Raw genomic sequence first — 10,574 nt, 5'->3', positions numbered from 1 at the left:
CTCAAACAGTCTACGATTTGGCCGTTCCCAGGACGACCAGTAGTAGTTTCCGATACACATCTGGAGGCATTCTGTAATCTGTGGATGATCAGAGAGTTGATGAAACACAGAAATTGCACCGGGATTGAATACAACAGTACCCATTCGCACTTTCCTCCATGGGAGTAATGTCTCAAACAGTTTACGCTTTAATCGTTCCCTGGAAGACCAGTAGTAATTTCCGATGCACATCTGGAGGCATTCTGTAATCTGTGGACTATCAGAGTGTTGATGAAACACAGAAATTGCATTGAGATTGAATACAACAGTCACCATGCGCACTTTCCTCCATGGGAGTAATGTCTCAAACAGTCTACGCTTTCATCGTTCCCTGGAAGACCAGTAGTAGTTTCCGATGCACATCTGGAGTCATTCTGTAATATGTGAACTATCAGAGTATTGATGAAACACAGAAATTGCATCGGGATTGAATACAACAGTCACCATGCACACTTTCCTACATGGGAGTAATGTCTCAAACGGTCTACGCTTTCATCGTTCCCTGGAAGACCAGTAGTAGTTTCCGATGCACATCTGGAGGCATTCTGTAATCTGTGGATGATCAGAGAGTTGATGAAACACAGAAATTGCACCGGGATTGAATACAACAGTCACCATGCACACTTTCCTCCATGGGAGTAATGTCTCAAACAGTCTACGATTTGGCCGTTCCCAGGACGACCAGTAGTAGTTTCCGATACACATCTGGAGGCATTCTGTAATCTGTGGATGATCAGAGAGTTGATGAAACACAGAAATTGCACCGGGATTGAATACAACAGTCACCATGCGCACTTTCCTCCATAGGAGTAATGTCTCAAACAGTCTACGCTTTGATCGTTCCCTGGAAGACCAGTAGTAGTTTCCGATTGCCATCTGGAAGCATTTTTTAATCTGTGGACTATCAGAGTGTTGATGAAACACAGTTATCGCATCGGGATTGAATACAACAGTCACCATGCGCACTTTCCTCCATAGGAGTAATGTCTCAAACAGTCTACGCTTTGATCGTTCCCTGGAAGACCAGTAGTAGTTTCCGATGCTCATCTGGAAGCATTTTTTAATCTGTGGACTATCAGAGTGTTTATGAAACACAGAAATTGCATCGGAATTGAATACAACAGTCACCATGCGCACTTTCCTCCATGGGTGTAAAGTCTCAAACCGGTCTACGCATTGATCGTTCCCAGGAAGACCAGTAAAAGTGTCCGATGTACATCTGGAGGCATTCTGTAATCTGTGGACTATCAGAGTATTGATGAAACACAGAAATTGCATCGGGATTGAATACAACAGTCACCATGCACACTTTCCTCCATGGGAGTAATGTCTCAAACAGTCTACGATTTGGCCGTTCCCAGGACGACCAGTAGTAGTTTCCGATACACATCTGGAAGCATTCTGTAATCTGTGGATGATCAGAGAGTTGATGAAACACAGAAATTGCACCGGGATTGAATACAACAGTACCCATTCGCACTTTCCTCCATGGGAGTAATGTCTCAAACAGTTTACGCTTTAATCGTTCCCTGGAAGACCAGTAGTAATTTCCGATGCACATCTGGAGGCATTCTGTAATCTGTGGACTATCAGAGTGTTGATGAAACACAGAAATTGCATTGAGATTGAATACAACAGTCACCATGCGCACTTTCCTCCATGGGAGTAATGTCTCAAACAGTCTACGCTTTCATCGTTCCCTGGAAGACCAGTAGTAGTTTCCGATGCACATCTGGAGTCATTCTGTAATATGTGGACTATGAGAGTGTTGATGAAACACAGAAATTGCCTCGGGATTGAATACAACAGACACCATGCGCACTTTACTCAATGGGTGTAACGACTCAAACAGTCTACGCTTTGATCGTTCCCTGGAAGACCAGTATAAGTTTCCGATGCACAACTGGAGGCATTCTGTAATCTGAGGACTATCAGAGTGTTGATGAAACACAGAAATTTCATCGGGATTGAATACAACAGTCACCACGCACACTTTCCTACATGGGAGTAATGTCTCAAACAGTTTACGCTTTAATCGTTCCCTGGAAGACCAGTAGTAATTTCCGATGCACATCTGGAGGCATTCTGTAATCTGTGGACTATCAGAGTGTTGATGAAACACAGAAATTGCATTGAGATTGAATACAACAGTCACCATGCGCACTTTCCTCCATGGGAGTAATGTCTCAAACAGTCTACGCTTTCATCGTTCCCTGGAAGACCAGTAGTAGTTTCTGATGCACATCTGGAGCCATTCTGTAATCTGTGAACTATCAGAGTATTGATGAAACACAGAAATTGCATCGGGATTGAATACAACAGTCACCATGCACACTTTCCTACATGGGAGTAATGTCTCAAACGGTCTACGCTTTCATCGTTCCCTGGAAGACCAGTAGTAGTTTCCGATGCACATCTGGAGGCATTCTGTAATCTGTGGATGATCAGAGAGTTGATGAAACACAGAAATTGCACCGGGATTGAATACAACAGTCACCATGCACACTTTCCTCCATGGGAGTAATGTCTCAAACAGTCTACGATTTGGCCGTTCCCAGGACGACCAGTAGTAGTTTCCGATACACATCTGGAGGCATTCTGTAATCTGTGGATGATCAGAGAGTTGATGAAACACAGAAATTGCACCGGGATTGAATACAACAGTCACCATGCGCACTTTCCTCCATAGGAGTAATGTCTCAAACAGTCTACGCTTTGATCGTTCCCTGGAAGACCAGTAGTAGTTTCCGATTGCCATCTGGAAGCATTTTTTAATCTGTGGACTATCAGAGTGTTGATGAAACACAGTTATCGCATCGGGATTGAATACAACAGTCACAATGCGCACTTTCCTCCATGGGAGTAATATCTCAAACAGCCTACGCTTTGATCGCTCCCTGAAAGACCAGTTGTAATTTCCGATGCACATCTGTAGCCATTCTGTAATCTGTGGACCATCAGAGTGTTGATGAAACACAGAAATTGCATCGGGACTGAATACAACAGTCACCATGCGCACTTTCCTCCATGGGAGTAATGTCTCAAAAACTCTACGCTTTGATCGTTCCCTGGAAGACCAGTAGTAGATTCCGATGCACATCTGGAGGCATTCTGTAATCTGTGGACCATCAGAGTGTTGATGAAACACAGAAATTGCATCGGGATTGAATACAACAGTCACCATGCGCACTTTCCTCCATGGGAGTGATGTCTCAAACAGTCTACGCTTTGATCGTTCCCTCGAAGACCAGTAGTAGTTTCCGATTCACATCTGGAGGCATTCTGTAATCTGTGCACCATCAGAGTGTTGATGAAACACAGAAATTGCATCGGGATTGAATACAACAGTCACCATGCGCACTTTCCTCCATGGAAGTAATGTCTCAAACAGTATACGCTTTGATCGTTCCCAGGACAACCAGTAGTAGTTTCCGATACACATCTGGAGGCATTCTGTAATCTGTGGACTATCAGAGTGATTAGGAACACAGAAATTGCTTCGGGATTGAATACAACAGTTACCATGCGCACTTTCCTCCATGGGTGTAATGTCTCAAACAGTCTACGCTTTGATCTTTCCCACGACGACCAGTAGTAGTTTCCGATACACATCTGGAGGCATTCTGTAATCTGTGGACTATCAGAGTGTTTAGGACAACAGAAATTGCTTCGGGATTGAATACAACAGTCACCACGCTCACTTTCCTCCATGGTAGTAATGTCACAAACAGTGTACGCTTTGATCGTTCCCTGGAAGACCAGTAGTAGTTTCTGATGCACATCTGGAAGCATTTTTTAATCTGTGGACTATCAGAGTGTTGATGAAACACAGTTATCGCATCGGGATTGAATACAACATTCACCATGCGCACTTTCCTCCATAGGAGTAATGTCTCAAACAGCCTACGCTCGGATCGTTCCCTGGAAGACCAGTAGTAGTTTCCGATGCACATCTGGAAGCATTTTTTAATCTGTGGACTATCAGAGTGTTGATGAAACACGGTTATCGCTTCGGGATTGAATACAACAGTCACACTGCGCACTTTCCTCCATGGGAGTAATATCTCAAACAGCCTACACTTTGATCGCTCCCTGAAAAACGAGTAGTAATTTTCGATGCACATCTGAAGCCATTCTGTAATCTGTGGACTATCAGAGTGTTGATGAAACACAGAAATTGCATCTGGATTGAATTCAACAGTCACCATGCGCCCTTTCCTCCATGGGAGTAATTTCTCAAAGAGACTACGCATTGATCGTTCCCTGGAAGACCAGTAGTAGTTTCCGATGCACATCTGGAGGCATTCTGTAATCTGTGGACCATCAGAGTGTTGATGAAACACAGAAATTGCATCGGGATTGAATACAACAGTCACCATGCGCACTTTCCTCCATGGGACTAATGTCTCAAAGAGTCTACGCTTTGATCGTTCCCTGGAAGACCAGTAGTAGTTTCCGATGCACATCTGGAGGCATTCTGTAATCTGTGGAACATCAGAGTGTTGATGAAACACAGAAATTGCATCGGGATTGAATACAACAGTCACCATGCGCAGTTTCCTCCATGGAAGTAATGTCTGAAACAGTCTACGCTTTGATCGTTCCCAGGACGACCAGTAGTAGTTCCGATACACATCTGGAGGCATTCTGTAATCCGTGGACTATCAGAGTGATTAGGAACACAGAAATTGCTTCGAGATTGAATTCAACAGTCACCATGCGCCCTTTAATCCATGTGAGTAATTTCTCAAAGAGACTACGCTTTGATCGTTCCCTGGAAGACCAGTAGTAGTTTCCGATGCACATCTGGAGGCATTGTGTAATCTGTGGACCATCAGAGTGTTGATGAAACACAGAAATTGCATCGGGATTGAATACAACAGTCACCATGCGCACTTTCCTCCATGGGAGTAATGTCTCAAAAAGTCTACGCTTTGATCGTTCCCTGGAAGACCAGTAGTAGTTTCGGATGCACATCTGGAGGCATTCTGTAATCTGTGGACCATCAGAGAGTTGATTAAACACAGAAATTGCATCGGGATTGAATACAACAGTCACCATGCGCACTTTCCTCCATGGGAGTAATGTCTCAAAAAGTCTACGCTTTGATCGTTCCCAGGACGACCAGTAATAGTTTCCGATATACATCTGGAGGCATTTTGTAATCTGTGGACTATCAGAGTGTTTAGGAACAGAGAAATTGCTTCGGGATTGAATACAACAGTCACCATGCGCACTTTCCTCCATGGGAGTATTGTCTCAAACAGTTTACGCTTTGATCGTTCCCTGGAAGTCCAGTAGTAGTTTCCGATGCTCATCTGGAGGCATCCTGTAATCTGTGGACTCTCTGAGTGATGTTGAAACACAGAAATTGCATCGGGATTGAATACAACAGTCACCATCCGCACTTGCCTCCATGGGAGTGATGTCTCAAACAGTCTACGCTTTGATCGTTCCCTCGAAGACCAATAGTAGTTTCCGATGCACATCTGGAGGCATTCTGTAATCTGTGGAATATCAGAGTGTTGATGAAACAAAGTTATCGCATCGGGATTGAATACAACAGTCACCATGCGCACTTTCCTCAATGCGAGTAATATCTCAAACAACCTACGCTTTGATCGTTCCCTGGAAGACCAGTAGTAGTTTCTGATGCACATCTGGAGCCATTCTGTAATCTGTGAACTATCAGAGTATTGATGAAACACAGAAATTGCATCGGGATTGAATACAACAGTCACCATGCACACTTTCCTACATGGGAGTAATGTCTCAAACGGTCTACGCTTTCATCGTTCCCTGGAAGACCAGTAGTAGTTTCCGATGCACATCTGGAGGCATTCTGTAATCTGTGGATGATCAGAGAGTTGATGAAACACAGAAATTGCACCGGGATTGAATACAACAGTCACCATGCACACTTTCCTCCATGGGAGTAATGTCTCAAACAGTCTACGATTTGGCCGTTCCCAGGACGACCAGTAGTAGTTTCCGATACACATCTGGAGGCATTCTGTAATCTGTGGATGATCAGAGAGTTGATGAAACACAGAAATTGCACCGGGATTGAATACAACAGTCACCATGCGCACTTTCCTCCATAGGAGTAATGTCTCAAACAGTCTACGCTTTGATCGTTCCCTGGAAGACCAGTAGTAGTTTCCGATTGCCATCTGGAAGCATTTTTTAATCTGTGGACTATCAGAGTGTTGATGAAACACAGTTATCGCATCGGGATTGAATTCAACAGTCACCATGCGCACTTTCCTCCATAGGAGTAATGTCTCAAACAGTCTACGCTTTGATCGTTCCCTGGAAGACCAGTAGTAGTTTCCGATGCTCATCTGGAAGCATTTTTTAATCTGTGGACTATCAGAGTGTTTATGAAACACAGAAATTGCATCGGAATTGAATACAACAGTCACCATGCGCACTTTCCTCCATGGGTGTAAAGTCTCAAACCGGTCTACGCATTGATCGTTCCCAGGAAGACCAGTAAAAGTGTCCGATGTACATCTGGAGGCATTCTGTAATCTGTGGACTATCAGAGTATTGATGAAACACAGAAATTGCATCGGGATTGAATACAACAGTCACCATGCACACTTTCCTCCATGGGAGTAATGTCTCAAACAGTCTACGATTTGGCCGTTCCCAGGACGACCAGTAGTAGTTTCCGATACACATCTGGAGGCATTCTGTAATCTGTGGATGATCAGAGAGTTGATGAAACACAGAAATTGCACCGGGATTGAATACAACAGTACCCATTCGCACTTTCCTCCATGGGAGTAATGTCTCAAACAGTTTACGCTTTAATCGTTCCCTGGAAGACCAGTAGTAATTTCCGATGCACATCTGGAGGCATTCTGTAATCTGTGGACTATCAGAGTGTTGATGAAACACAGAAATTGCATTGAGATTGAATACAACAGTCACCATGCGCACTTTCCTCCATGGGAGTAATGTCTCAAACAGTCTACGCTTTCATCGTTCCCTGGAAGACCAGTAGTAGTTTCCGATGCACATCTGGAGTCATTCTGTAATATGTGAACTATCAGAGTATTGATGAAACACAGAAATTGCATCGGGATTGAATACAACAGTCACCATGCACACTTTCCTACATGGGAGTAATGTCTCAAACGGTCTACGCTTTCATCGTTCCCTGGAAGACCAGTAGTAGTTTCCGATGCACATCTGGAGGCATTCTGTAATCTGTGGACCATCAGAGAGTTGATGAAACACAGAAATTGCACCGGGATTGAATACAACAGTCACCATGCACACTTTCCTCCATGGGAGTAATGTCTCAAACAGTCTACGATTTGGCCGTTCCCAGGACGACCAGTAGTAGTTTCCGATACACATCTGGAGGCATTCTGTAATCTGTGGATGATCAGAGAGTTGATGAAACACAGAAATTGCACCGGGATTGAATACAACAGTCACCATGCGCACTTTCCTCCATAGGAGTAATGTCTCAAACAGTCTACGCTTTGATCGTTCCCTGGAAGACCAGTAGTAGTTTCCGATTGCCATCTGGAAGCATTTTTTAATCTGTGGACTATCAGAGTGTTGATGAAACACAGTTATCGCATCGGGATTGAATACAACAGTCACCATGCGCACTTTCCTCCATAGGAGTAATGTCTCAAACAGTCTACGCTTTGATCGTTCCCTGGAAGACCAGTAGTAGTTTCCGATGCTCATCTGGAAGCATTTTTTAATCTGTGGACTATCAGAGTGTTTATGAAACACAGAAATTGCATCGGAATTGAATACAACAGTCACCATGCGCACTTTCCTCCATGGGTGTAAAGTCTCAAACCGGTCTACGCATTGATCGTTCCCAGGAAGACCAGTAAAAGTGTCCGATGTACATCTGGAGGCATTCTGTAATCTGTGGACTATCAGAGTATTGATGAAACACAGAAATTGCATCGGGATTGAATACAACAGTCACCATGCACACTTTCCTCCATGGGAGTAATGTCTCAAACAGTCTACGATTTGGCCGTTCCCAGGACGACCAGTAGTAGTTTCCGATACACATCTGGAAGCATTCTGTAATCTGTGGATGATCAGAGAGTTGATGAAACACAGAAATTGCACCGGGATTGAATACAACAGTACCCATTCGCACTTTCCTCCATGGGAGTAATGTCTCAAACAGTTTACGCTTTAATCGTTCCCTGGAAGACCAGTAGTAATTTCCGATGCACATCTGGAGGCATTCTGTAATCTGTGGACTATCAGAGTGTTGATGAAACACAGAAATTGCATTGAGATTGAATACAACAGTCACCATGCGCACTTTCCTCCATGGGAGTAATGTCTCAAACAGTCTACGCTTTCATCGTTCCCTGGAAGACCAGTAGTAGTTTCCGATGCACATCTGGAGTCATTCTGTAATATGTGGACTATGAGAGTGTTGATGAAACACAGAAATTGCCTCGGGATTGAATACAACAGACACCATGCGCACTTTACTCAATGGGTGTAACGACTCAAACAGTCTACGCTTTGATCGTTCCCTGGAAGACCAGTATAAGTTTCCGATGCACAACTGGAGGCATTCTGTAATCTGAGGACTATCAGAGTGTTGATGAAACACAGAAATTTCATCGGGATTGAATACAACAGTCACCACGCACACTTTCCTACATGGGAGTAATGTCTCAAACAGTTTACGCTTTAATCGTTCCCTGGAAGACCAGTAGTAATTTCCGATGCACATCTGGAGGCATTCTGTAATCTGTGGACTATCAGAGTGTTGATGAAACACAGAAATTGCATTGAGATTGAATACAACAGTCACCATGCGCACTTTCCTCCATGGGAGTAATGTCTCAAACAGTCTACGCTTTCATCGTTCCCTGGAAGACCAGTAGTAGTTTCTGATGCACATCTGGAGCCATTCTGTAATCTGTGAACTATCAGAGTATTGATGAAACACAGAAATTGCATCGGGATTGAATACAACAGTCACCATGCACACTTTCCTACATGGGAGTAATTTCTCAAACGGTCTACGCTTTCATCGTTCCCTGGAAGACCAGTAGTAGTTTCCGATGCACATCTGGAGGCATTCTGTAATCTGTGGATGATCAGAGAGTTGATGAAACACAGAAATTGCACCGGGATTGAATACAACAGTCACCATGCACACTTTCCTCCATGGGAGTAATGTCTCAAACAGTCTACGATTTGGCCGTTCCCAGGACGACCAGTAGTAGTTTCCGATACACATCTGGAGGCATTCTGTAATCTGTGGATGATCAGAGAGTTGATGAAACACAGAAATTGCACCGGGATTGAATACAACAGTCACCATGCGCACTTTCCTCCATAGGAGTAATGTCTCAAACAGTCTACGCTTTGATCGTTCCCTGGAAGACCAGTAGTAGTTTCCGATTGCCATCTGGAAGCATTTTTTAATCTGTGGACTATCAGAGTGTTGATGAAACACAGTTATCGCATCGGGATTGAATACAACAGTCACAATGCGCACTTTCCTCCATGGGAGTAATATCTCAAACAGCCTACGCTTTGATCGCTCCCTGAAAGACCAGTTGTAATTTCCGATGCACATCTGTAGCCATTCTGTAATCTGTGGACCATCAGAGTGTTGATGAAACACAGAAATTGCATCGGGACTGAATACAACAGTCACCATGCGCACTTTCCTCCATGGGAGTGATGTCTCAAACAGTCTACGCTTTGATCGTTCCCTCGAAGACCAGTAGTAGTTTCCGATGCACATCTGGAGGCATTCTGTAATCTGTGCACCATCAGAGTGTTGATGAAACACAGAAATTGCATCGGGATTGAATACAACAGTCACCATGCGCACTTTCCTCCATGGAAGTAATGTCTCAAACAGTATACGCTTTGATCGTTCCCAGGACAACCAGTAGTAGTTTCCGATACACATCTGGAGGCATTCTGTAATCTGTGGACTATCAGAGTGATTAGGAACACAGAAATTGCTTCGGGATTGAATACAACAGTTACCATGCGCACTTTCCTCCATGGGTGTAATGTCTCAAACAGTCTACGCTTTGATCTTTCCCACGACGACCAGTAGTAGTTTCCGATACACATCTGGAGGCATTCTGTAATCTGTGGACTATCAGAGTGTTTAGGACAACAGAAATTGCTTCGGGATTGAATACAACAGTCACCACGCTCACTTTCCTCCATGGGAGTAATGTCACAAACAGTGTACGCTTTGATCGTTCCCTGGAAGACCAGTAGTAGTTTCTGATGCACATCTGGAAGCATTTTTTAATCTGTGGACTATCAGAGTGTTGATGAAACACAGTTATCGCATCGGGATTGAATACAACATTCACCATGCGCACTTTCCTCCATAGGAGTAATGTCTCAAACAGCCTACGCTCGGATCGTTCCCTGGAAGACCAGTAGTAGTTTCCGATGCACATCTGGAAGCATTTTTTAATCTGTGGACTATCAGAGTGTTGATGAAACACGGTTATCGCTTCGGGATTGAATACAACAGTCACACTGCG

Source organism: Schistocerca gregaria, unplaced genomic scaffold, assembly GCF_023897955.1.
Source record: "Schistocerca gregaria isolate iqSchGreg1 unplaced genomic scaffold, iqSchGreg1.2 ptg000480l, whole genome shotgun sequence".
NCBI lineage: Eukaryota > Metazoa > Arthropoda > Insecta > Orthoptera > Acrididae > Schistocerca > Schistocerca gregaria.
Note: the sequence above shows the minus strand (reverse complement) of the source record.